This window comes from Hyaena hyaena, unplaced genomic scaffold, assembly GCF_003009895.1.
Source record: "Hyaena hyaena isolate Hyena2069 unplaced genomic scaffold, ASM300989v1 scaffold_943, whole genome shotgun sequence".
In the NCBI taxonomy this organism is placed as follows: Eukaryota; Metazoa; Chordata; class Mammalia; order Carnivora; family Hyaenidae; genus Hyaena; species Hyaena hyaena.
Window position 1 is genome coordinate 600,554 of NW_024081575.1, and position 12,238 is coordinate 612,791.

Sequence of the window (12,238 nt, forward strand, 5' to 3'; positions counted from 1 at the left end):
TTTAGTTTTTACAGTCTTTGGGCAACCACTGGAAAGTTTAGATGTTAAGCTGGCTATTAGAGTAACCACCAGACCAAAACTAGTAAATTTGATCATTTATTTTTTAATGCTTATTTATTTATTTTGAGGGAGAGAGAGAAAGGACACATGCAAGCACAAGCAGGGGAGGGGCAGAGAGAGAGAGAGAGAGAAAGAGAGAGAATCTCAAGCAGGCACCTATGCCGTCAGCACAGGGCTCAACTCGGGGCTCAAACTTGTCAACAGTGAGATCATGACCTGAGCCAAAATCAAGAGTTGGACACTTAACCAACTGAGCCACCCAAGCTCCCCTGATCATTTAATTATTAACTAAAATCTGGCTTCAAATGAGAAGATATTTTTACTGGAGTACTAAAGGTTATCAAAAATGATGCTTTGTAAATATCTGGAGGAGTAAATCTCTCACCAGAAATGCTTCTTCATGGTAAACAGCCGTGAAGGTGGTCCTCAGGTCATCAGCGGGCACATTCTCCCATCCTAAACTCACCAAAATTCTTCATTCGGTCCATACTCTGCCCTTCCAGTCTATTTGGTCACTTACTAGGTTCCCATACTTGATTTTTAAGGACACAACAAAATTCAAGCTATACTTAAACTACGCTCTTAGAAATACCAAAGGAAGGGAGAAAAAACCTCGGTCCCTTAGTAATTTCTTCAGAATTTACATTTACAAGGGTTAATTTAAAATTTTCACTTTCTGAATTCTTCTCTCACCAAAAAATTAATCTTCCCCTTTATTCTTAGGTCATCTCTATACCCAACGTGGGGTTCAAACTCATGACCCCAAGATCAAGAGTCACACACTCTTCTGACTGAGCTAGCCAGATGCCCCTAATCTATTCCTTTAAACAGTAGTAAAATGTGTGAATTTTAAATATGCGTATTAAGTTATTTTATACACTGAACTATTATTCGTGCACAAGATAAAGTAATTTAGTCAGTGACACTCAAGGAGCAAGAATGAATGAATGCATCTCCAAAAAGTAAGCCATAAGCTCCCTTCCCACTGATAGGAAGGGAATCTCTTTTCAGCAGGAGCTGTCGCCTGGACACCTGCCAGGTTTGGATGGAGCCTTTTCCCCATCACGATCCCACGGCAGTGTCACATCTCATGGATGCCAGACAGTGCTTGTTAAGTGTTCTCCTGGGCCTGTGACATTGGCTCATTCATTTGTCGTTTTAGTTACTCATGATAAGCGTACTTGACTAGTCACCCATCCACAGAGTGCTAAAACTGAAAAGGGATGACAAAATAGAAAATACTATAGAGCCTCCAATAATTCCCTTCTGATTTGAATCTCCTTTATGGTCATTTGCTGGCAATCAACAGGGAAGGGAGATGTCAAAACAAACAAAAAAGATTAATACTAAAGAAGAAGGAAGCTAGCAAAATGAAAACATGTTGAACCTGCTTCCTCATTTTCACTGAACTGCAATATAAATACCTTTTTTTTCCTTACAAATAGTTTATTGTCAAGTTGGTTTCCATATAACACCCAGTGCTTATCCCCACAAGTGCCCCCCTCCATGCCCATCTCCCCCCTCCCCCCCACATCCATCAGTCCTCAGTTTGTTCTCAGTATTCAAGAGTCTCTCATGGTTTGCCTCTCTCCCTTTCCCCCACCATTTCCCCCCTTCTTCTCCCCCATGGTCCTCCGTTAAGTTCCTCCTATACGTGCAAACATATGATATTTGTCCTTCTCTGCCTGACTTATTTTGCTAAGCATAACACCCTCAAGGTCCATCCATGTTACTACACAAGGCCAGATTTCATTGTTTCTCATTGCCATGTAGTATTCCATGGTATAGATAAACCACATCTTCTTCATCCATTCGTCCGTTGATGGACACTTAGGCTCTTTCCATGTTTTGCCTATTGTTGAGAGTGTTGCTATGAACATTGGGGTCCATGTGCCCCTATGCATCAGCACTCCTGGATCCCTTGGGTAAATTCCTAGCAGTGCTATTGCTGGGTCATAGGGGAGTTCTAGTGTTAGTTTCCTGAGGAACCTCCACACTGTTTTCCAGAGGGGCTGCACGAGTTTGCATTCCCACCAACAGTGTAGGAGGGTGCCCGTTTCTCCACATCCTCGCCAGCATCTAGAGTTCTCTGATTTGCTCATTTTAGTGTGGGTTGTTTCAAAAATAAACTCAAAATGGATAAAGGACCTGAACGTGAGACAGGAAACTATCAACACCCTAGAGGAGAAAGCAGGAAACAACCTCCTTGACCTCCACCGCAGCAACTTCTTACTTGACACATCCCCAAAAGCAAGGGAATCAAGAGCAAAAATAAACGATTAGGACCTCATCAAGATTAAAAGCTTCTGCACGGCAATATAAATACTTTTTTGAACCGTAAGAATGAATATTAACTAAGAACGATAATTATTCTCTCTGAGAAAGAAAGAATCATGATGGATTAGCAACAAGACGGCATCAGACTCACCATCTCTGCGATTAAGACTTGCAAACCCGGGGCCGTGGCTGCTGGACAGCTCCGACGAGCTGCTGAAGGACGCTCGGGGCAGGGTGGATGCCAGCGGGGCGTCACAGCTATCTGTGTGGAAAATACCAAGTTCAAGTTAACCTACTGCTCAAGGCTGTTCTGTCTTTTTCTCCCACTCTCTTTCTTCTTCCCTCCCACCCTTCCTCCTTTCCTTCCTTCTTTCTTTTTTAGTTAACAGGCTAAGAAAATGCTAGAACCTGTAGCAAACATCAGTCTTAATCAGAAGTGTGTTAGCAAATGTATCACCATAGCCTCTTAAAGCAAATAAAAGCCCTGATTGGGAGCATTTGCCATCTTCTATGGTGTAAATATTCCCAACGTGGCCACTTCAGAGCTGTCAACGTGACGTCATCAACCATGGAACTGGAAAGAGATGCACACATGTCACATCATTTCACAGTATTTCCACGATGCAGATGCAAGATACGGAAATAACATCAAGAGCATAGATAATGAATAGGAAGATGCCATGAAATTAAGTAATTAAGTGGTGTGTTTGGAAAATTTACCTCTGTTTTTAACATGATTTACTTAATTGTAACTTAGTATAATTTAATCTTTAATGATGGCTGTATCTTAACATCTGGCTTACAAAATTCATGAAAAGTGAATGATTGGCTCTTGCTAGCTGCTAAAAGTTAGTTCCAGCCCACTGACCCTCAATGGGGAACTATCAGAAGAATTTCCTTTAAAATCAAAAAGAAGATTTTAATAGGCATCACTGCTTCTGTTGAATGCTGCTCTCAAAGTCCTATCAGTACATCAGAGAACATTTAAAAATTAAAAGCCCAGAATTGGGGGGGAGGGGGGGGAGGAACTGTCATCGCTTCCAGATGACATGATTGCACAGGTAGAAAATCCAAAAGTAACTGACTGGCTTAATAGCTCAATATCCCAAAACTGATTTCATTTTAAATTCCATCTAGGGTTAGAAAATAAATTAACCAGAATATCAAATAATAACAAAACACATAAAGTATCTAAGAACGAATCTTCCCAAACTGCAAAACGTTTATGGGGATTATGATAACTGTATTGAAAGACATTACATAAAATACAGTGTTCAGTCATTGCCAACAGGAAGACACAATTGTTAAAGGATCAGTTGTCCCCAGACTGAGGTAAAGATTCAGTAGAAGTCCAATCAAAAGCCTCAGAGGGTTTTTCAGAGACACTGAATCAAGGAATCACAGCCCAGTTCATAACATGGGATACAAATATGTTTTAAGAAGCCTGTGAAAGACACATAGGAGAAAAAAACCCCTACATCTTCATTTTCATTAACCTCTAGCTCAAATTTAGCACTTTCCTTAATCACGAATATAGACAAACCACAACATTTTCAGTAGCGCCCACGCATGTGTTACCATCCTAAGTTACAGTATTTTTACGGCAGCCATTGTCATGGATATCTAGAAATGTTGTTTACGATTCTCATTACTTCAAGATAACAGTATTCAACGCACCACCAGATTTTGTTATTTAATGAGCTAATAACTAAGGAGACTTATTGTATTATAGTTTCTAATTTATTGCTATCAGTATTTCACTATAATTGGCTTTCTTTGCAATCATATATACACACATACATGGGTGTGTGTATTAGAAGCACAAAGCTGTTGAGTTATTACCAGAGCATCATTAATATTTCAAAAAATTCCAGAGGAGGGGGCCGTGTCTACAGTTTATAGTCAACAGTGCTAATTTGAGTGTTAGCCTAGAACTTTCTCAGGGGAGCCAGCATGTTGAGCAGACCAGGCCTGTGTTATTCTCCCTGTGTGTAAAGAGGTCCCAGGGGCCTCGCCACTACCTTGAAGGTTGAGTGCAAGAGAGGATTATTTCCATTAACTGTCTGTCTTGGGAAGCCTGCTCCCTTCTCATCCTTGGCCCCCACACAGATTCCTCTGGGAGTCTTTCCTGATGCCACCCCGTTAACCCCCTCCACTCACACCATTGTCATCTCACTACTAATGATCTCCCCTTATGTTGGAAACCTAATGAGAACTACCATAGATTTTGGAGCCAGACTTGGGTGGGGTTGGAATTCACCAGGCTGCCTACCCTTGGGGTGTCCCTCACCCTTCCCTAAGCCTCAGTTTTCTCATCAGTTCAATGAGAATCACATAACTTTACAACAGGGAGTCACACAACTGTACAATGAAGAGACACACAACCATACAATGGGGAATCACACAACTATGCAATGAAGAGACCCACACCTATTCAATGGGGAATCACACATAGCACAGTAAGGAATCCCACAACTATACAATAGACACACAACTATACAATGGGGGATCCCACAACTGTACAATGAGGATATCACATAATTAATTATACAACAGGGAGAGAACTCCCACAACTGTGCAATGGAAGCTATCTGCCTCATACTGGAAGTCACCCGGCAGTACAGCAAAGAGTCATTTAAGTGTCGATGGGGAGTCGCACACCAAGAGGACGGCTATGAGGATGAAAAGTATTTGTTTTTGCCATTCGGACTATGGTAAAACAAGTCAACATTTAGTAAGGTCCTTCTAAATGTTCTAGAAGGACATTTTCCCATATATGTGGAAGCCAGTGTTCAAAGTTCCAAACCATATTGTCAATTTCTATTCTTTCCTCAAAGAAGGCATAAGAAGCTTAGTCTTAAAAAAAAATAATAATAAAAGGAGTAATAGCTTTCGCGATGTAATCCTTCCTTTGGAAGAACTATTTATACAATTATTTTAAAATGACAACTGTCTTTATTGGTCTAACTTAGAGGTTTCTAAAACAGTGTTCTAATTTACCCCAACACAGTAAAGCTTGACAATATGTGTTATCCAAAACAAGGCGGTCACATCCCACAAGGCGCCTGGAGAGGAGCGGCCATGGATGTGGACAGTGCTTTCCAAGCATCAGCGTGTTTCTAACTGAATTACATCCATGTAAGGCAAAGGCCCAGGAGTCCAGACCTCCAGGAACTACTGTTTTCGATCCAAAATGTCTCTATTTTCTACTAAGATTCCTGGAGCAAAAAAGGGTCAAGACCCAATTTCATTTTATTTTTCTGGCATCACTAAAATCATTTGAATACCACTAAATGAGTATCATTCTTATGAATAATCTGATAAATACTACTTCTGTTCAGAAAAATAGAGGATCCCTGAAACGTTTCAAAGCTACAAGAATTATTCACAAATTACGGTTTTTAACAAGTGAAATGACAAAATAAGTTTAAAGAACCACTATCCATCACTTAGGGGGAAAGCAACTTGAGTACAAATAATAAGCTTATGAGAATTAACATATGAAAATAGAGAATATTACAGTTAAAGAAGCTAAAGCAATTTTATTCCCCTTATAATAACCACTCATACTAATAAGAGGGATTCTATGGAATAATCTTAATTTTGAAAGGCACTCATCCATCGGCGATTCAGAGGTGCTCAAGGTTGGGTTTTCAGAGAAGCTTAAGGATCCTAACGGAAAAGCGATGATCTACTGTCACGAGTTTTAGAGAAAAAAAACAAACACACCACAATTGTTCATGATTTATGTATGACTCAGGTCGGAGGGACTTCCTTGTGTGCCTTCTGCTCAGATAAATTCATATTTATGAAATGCTCAAACCTGGTCTCAGTAGTTGTCCCTACTACAATGCCATTTTAATCAAAAGCCTATTGTCTGTCTTACCAGAAGAACAGCCTCAGACTGAAATTATACAACAACATTTTAGCTTCCGTTTTTCAAAATCATATGTCTTTTTTTTTTTTTTTTCCAGGTGACATCTTAGAAATCTGGAAATTCCCACAACCGGGGAACATATCCAGTCTGGATGAGCTGATCTGAGTGTCTTCAAGGCTCCTGACCTCCTAAACAACTTAAATCTACCCTCCCCGCAAACAGAAAACAACTCCAGACAGACTCCCTGGGTTAACCACAGCCCATCGGTAATATGCGTGCTCTGCTCTTTGGCACTTCAAATTCAGTCTATACTCAATTGTGTATAAATAGTATCTTTTCAGGATGTATTACCTTTTGATGTTTATTTATTTTTGAGAGAGAGAGAGAGAGAGGGACAGAGTGTGAGCAGGGGAGGGGCAGAGAGAGAGGGAGACACAGAATCCGAGGCAGGCTCCAGCTGTCAGCACACAGCCTGACGCCGGGCTTGAAGTCACAAACTGTGAGATCATGACCTGAGCCACAGTCAGATGCTTAACCGAATGAGCCACCCAGGCGCCCCAGATGCATTACCTTTTGGACAAGATTAACAATTCCTCAACACAGAAAATTCATGTTTGCTGGCTGCTTGGTTTTCAGACTTTAACATATCATAATGGACTCTAGTCCCTGGAATGGAAAAGAAGAATGAGGGAGGTCCCCTAAAACTGGACTTCTGGCCCTACTTGCTCTTCCCAAGTGGGCAGCTTGAATCAAGGCCCAGAAGCGCACAACGGCGCCCCCTGGCCACTGGACCAGCAGAACATCTGAACTCAGAAGAGCCCGATGATACCTGGGAATCTTTCTCTATCAAGAGGACTGCGGTCTGGAGCTGGTCTGTCACTCCAGTAGCCACCATTCCTGGGCTCATCAAGGCCTCTGAGAACTTTGTGAATATTTAGGGCCACCTCCCTACCCTCCCCGAGCTTTGTGCTTGCAGATTCCCAATCCATGTCTTCACTGCTTTGGACCACAGTTCTGAACTTGACCCAATGTTCTGGGGCCCGGGCTAGTTTCCAACCTTCCGATACACACACAGTGGACAGGAGGGAACGACCTCCCAGAATCTACAGGACATTCCAAGTTTGTAAGCGTGGCATACAGGATGCTCTAGTGACCCCTGCATGATCCTCCAGCCCCATTTTACCCACCCCTACCCTCACTCACCCCTGAAAACGTGTGCTGCTGTGTGCTCAGACCTGCAATTACCACATGGGTCTATACTTGGCAATACCAGTGAGGTATTCCATGAGCTTGAACAACTGCACCAGTCTGTGCTGGTTGCTTGCATGACCCTCAAGGCCCAGCCTGTTAGAAATTCAGGTGGAGGGAAGCAGAGATGATTTCAGATTTCTTGTCTGCTCCAATAAGTTACGCATTCCAATAATAGAATATAGTTCTATTTCTGTGAGAACAAAGTCAGAAAGGGCACATTACTCCAAGTTCCTGGCTACTTTATTACTTTCACACTTGCAGAGGATGCATACCTGTCCATTAGCAGAGTCCAGAGTGAATCACTTTGGTTTTTACTTCTAGGCTTCCTCTCTTATTGTAATATATGTCATGAATTATCTCCAAGATTTGGTTTATGTTCACACTATTGAATCAGAGCTGTTGAATGAATACATCTAGATCCAGATGTTGCCTATGAAATTATTCCTCAGCACTGAAGGATTCACTGTTTATTGTAAATCAAATAGTAACACTACAAAAACAATTTGCCATTAATTTTAGTGGTGCGATATAGCAAATTAATACTCATTAATTGCACCTATTATTAGGTATGAATTTGAAATAATCATTGTTCTTACAATTAAATTATACCTCATGTTCCCTTCAGTTGAGTGAATTCATACTGGTAGTGCTTCCTCTTTTAGGATCAAAGCATTTGTAAAATGCCTTACATATTTTAGAGAAAATTTTAAATTACAACATAGTATATTCCAAATGCTGAAATCCAAATGGTAGACAAGATGTAGCTGGGCAAAAGTTTGTTAATAAAAGGGGCTTCCTGCCTACTGCTCTGACTTTAAACTTCCAGAAAATCTGTAACTCAAATACACGAAATCACTTTTGAAAAAGCCTTCTTGTTAGAGCACAAATCAATAAAATCAAAAATAGGAAATCAAGGGAGAAAATCAACAAAACCAAAAGCTGGCTCTTTGAAAAGATCAGTAAAAAATTCTAGCCAGGCTGGCTTAAAAAACAGAAAGAGAGAAGACAAAAGTTAGCAATATCAGAAATGAAAGGAAGAACATCACTATGGATCCCATGGACATTAAATGGATAATAAAGAAATAATATAGACAACTCTTTGCCCACAAATTGGATAATCTAGATGATATAGACTCCTTACAAGCTATAATCCACCAAATTCATATAAGAAGACAATCTCTATAAGCCTATATCTATTAAAGTATTTGAATCTATAATTAAGAACCTTCCGAAACAGAAACTCCCAGGTCCCAATGGCTTCAGTGGTAAATTCTATCAAATATTTAAGGAAGAAACCCTATCAATTCTCTACAAATTCTTTCAGAAGAAAGAAGCAGAGGGAATACTTTCTCATTCATTTTATGACAACTGAATTACCATAATACCAAAAATCAATGATATTATAAGAAAATAAATCTATAGACCAATATCTCTCATAAACATAGATGCAAAATCCTCAACAAAATATTAGCAAGTTGAACCCAATAATGTATAAAGAAAGTTATATACCATAAACAAGCGGAATTTATCTCAGGTAAACAAGGCTGATTTAGCATTCAAAAAGCAATTAATGTAATCCACCACATTAACAAACTAAAGAAGAAAAATCACAGTCACATAAATAGGTGCACAAAAAAATATTTGACAAAATCCAACACCTATTCAGAGTAAACACTCTTAAACGAGGAAAAGAGGGGGAACTTCCTCAACTTGAAAAAGAAGATCCACAAAAAGCCTACTGTGAAATCATACCTGAAGGTGAGAAATGTAAAAATTTCCCACGAAGATCAGGAACAAGGCAAGGATGTCCCATTCTTTTTCAAAATCCTACTGGAAGTTGCAATTAATGCAATTAAACAAGAAGAGGAAATAAAAGGGATACAGATAGGGAAGGAAGAAATCTGTTCTCAAATGACACGATCATCTAGGTAGAAAATCCAAAAGAACTGACCAAAAAAAAAAAAAAATCCCTGAAACGAATAAGCCAAGAGGATATAAAGTTAATAGACAAACGTTGGTTTCCTATATACCAGTAATGAACAAGTGGAATTTAAAATTAAAAACACAACACCATTTATATTAGCACCTGCCCCAAATCATGAAATACTTGGGCATAAATCTAGCAAAATACGTACAAAATCTACATGAGAAGAACTACAAAACACTGATGCATAAAATAAAGGGAAAAAAAATCTAAATAAATGGAGACAGATTCCATATTCAAGGATAGGCAGACTCAATGCTATTAGGATGTCAGTTCTTCCAATCTGCTCTATCGACCAAGGCAGTCTCCATCAAAATCTCTGCGAGACTGTGGCTATCAACAAACCGATTTTAAAGTTTATGTGGAGAGAAAAAACAGCCCAGAAGAGCCAACACAATGTTAAAGCTGGAGGACTCACACCCCCTGGCTTCCAGACTTACTACGAAGCTACGGCGATCAAGACTATGTGTTATTGGCAAAAGAACTGACAAACCAGTCAGTGAAACAGAACAGAACTCAGAAGCAGACCCAAAAATACAGCCGCCTTATCTTCAAAAGGAGAAAAGGCAACACAATGGAGAAGAGAGTCTTTTCCACAAGCAGGACTGAACAAGTGGACACCCATAAGATCATGAACCTAGACACAGACCTCTCACCTTTCACAAAATTAACTCAACTAGATCACAGATCTAACTGGAAAGTCCGATACGATAAAATTCCCAAAAGATAACAGAGGAGCAAACCCAGATGACCTGTGTTTGGCAATGACATTTTCAATACAACACCAAAGGCACAATCTGTGAAAGAAAGAATTGATAGGCTGGTCTTCACTAAGGTTAAAATGTTCTTCTCTGCAAAAGACACTGTCAAGAAAATGACACAACACGCCACAGATGGGAGAAAATACTTGCAAAAGATACATCTGACAAAGAACTGTTCTCCAAAGTATAAAAAGAACTCTTAAACTCAACAATTAAAAACAAAGAAAAAACCTCCATCTAAAAAATGAGCCAACGGCTTCCAGGCACCTCCACAAAGAAGATATGCAGATGTGAGATAAGCATATAACAAGAGATTCAACACGATATGTCCTCAGGGAAATGGAAATTAACACGATGAGATACCACCACACGCCTATCAGAAAGGCCAACACCCAGGACACTGCCATCGGGAATGCAGGCGAGGAAGCTGAGTGACAGGAACTCTCATCCACTGCTGGTGGGAATGCAAAACGGTGCGGTTTTTCTGGAAGACAATTTGGCAGGTTCTTATGAAACTAAATATACTCCTACCACGCATCCCAACAATTGTACTCCTTGGGTTTTGCCCAAAGGAGTTGAAAACTTATGTCCACACAAAAACATGTACACATCAATTATAGCAGCTTTATTCGTTGATTGCCAAAACTTGGAAGCAAATGAAATGTCCTTCAGTAGGTGAATGGATGAAAAAAAAAAACCAACTTTGGGGATGCCACAACCAGGCAATGGGGTATTTTCACCAATAAAGGGAAATGAGCTGTCAAGCCATGAAAAAACATGAAAGAAACTTAAGCGCATATTTCTAAGTCAAAGAAGCTAATCTGAAGAGGCTACGTACAGTTTGAGTTCAACTATAGGACATTTTGGAAAAAGCAAAATTATGGAGAGTGTAAAGAGATGAGTAGTTGCCAGTGTTTCGGAAGTAGACACAGGGGATTGGGTGTGATACAATAATGAGAGATATATGACACTACACATTTGGCAAAACCCTACAGAATATACACTGAGGGTGAACCTGAACTTGGGTGAACTTAAGGTGATTATGATGTACCAACACAGGACCATCATTTGGACAAAAGAACCCCTCTCATAGCAGCTGTTGATAACGAGGGAGGCTGCGCAAGTGTGGGAAAAGGGGAGATAGGGGAAATCTCTGTGCTTTCTGCTTAATTTTGCTGTGAACATAAATCAGCTCTAAAAAATAGTGTCTGTTAAAAAAACGAAGCCTTTCTTTTTATCAACAACTAGAATTCACTTACAAATAAAGGCTATGATTCAAATAACTTGCCTGAGAAAGGACATAAACGCTTAATCTTCACACTGATTTTATTCCAGCTTTATGTCAAGGAGGCTCTTTAGGAAATTTAGGTCTAGCACTCAGCCTGCCAACCGAAAGGATCAAGTCTATTCCTTCCTCGTTTTAAAAGCAGGCAACACTGTGTGAGTTCCAAACCTCAGAGGGATCACAGCTCTGGAGAGAGAACTGCTCCAGATTTCCCTGCTTTTGCACCCTAAAGGAGTTGAGAATTTGGAGCCGTTTGAAAGGCAAAGTTTTAACAATCCCAGTTATTATCCACCAAGGCCCCTGAAAACTTATATTCAGCAAAACGCACCCAATGACGACTGTGGCTCTAAAATTACAACTGGTGCCATTTTCATGACTCATCTGCTTCTCATATAGGGTCAGCAGGTGCTGTAAAGAACCAACGTTTATCTTTGTTTCCTTAGCTTCTAGCGCCGTGCCTGGCACGTGGCAGGCAACTGGTAAATGCGTGCGGAATTAAATTGGCCACAAGTTGGAGAAAACCTTTCTTAAATCTCCATATCTAAGTCCTAGCTCTTCTCTGACACGCAATGGACTTACAACCCTGAGGTGGCCAAATTCATCCTGAGAGGGAAAGCCTGCACTTCCGTGCCGGGCATGGGGCAGGTGTGTCACAGAGGAGGGCCGCAGGCCCACACGAGGAGGGAAGAAGGGTCCGCAGCAGCATGTGGAGACAGCGCGGGAAGGATTCATTTCAGGAAACG

The 12,238-nt window shown here is 40.4% G+C and overlaps 1 protein-coding gene across 1 annotated transcript in view; it reads right to left on the minus strand.

Annotated features, from left to right (window-relative positions):
- Nucleotides 1-12,238, minus strand: part of LOC120223060 (contactin-associated protein-like 3) — a 188,481-nt gene that overhangs the window by 154,296 nt on the left and 21,947 nt on the right. The window contains exon 2 of the mRNA XM_039221109.1: nucleotides 2,489-2,599. The gene's annotated coding sequence lies outside the window, so the exon portion shown is untranslated. The remainder of the gene's footprint in view (nucleotides 1-2,488; nucleotides 2,600-12,238) is intronic.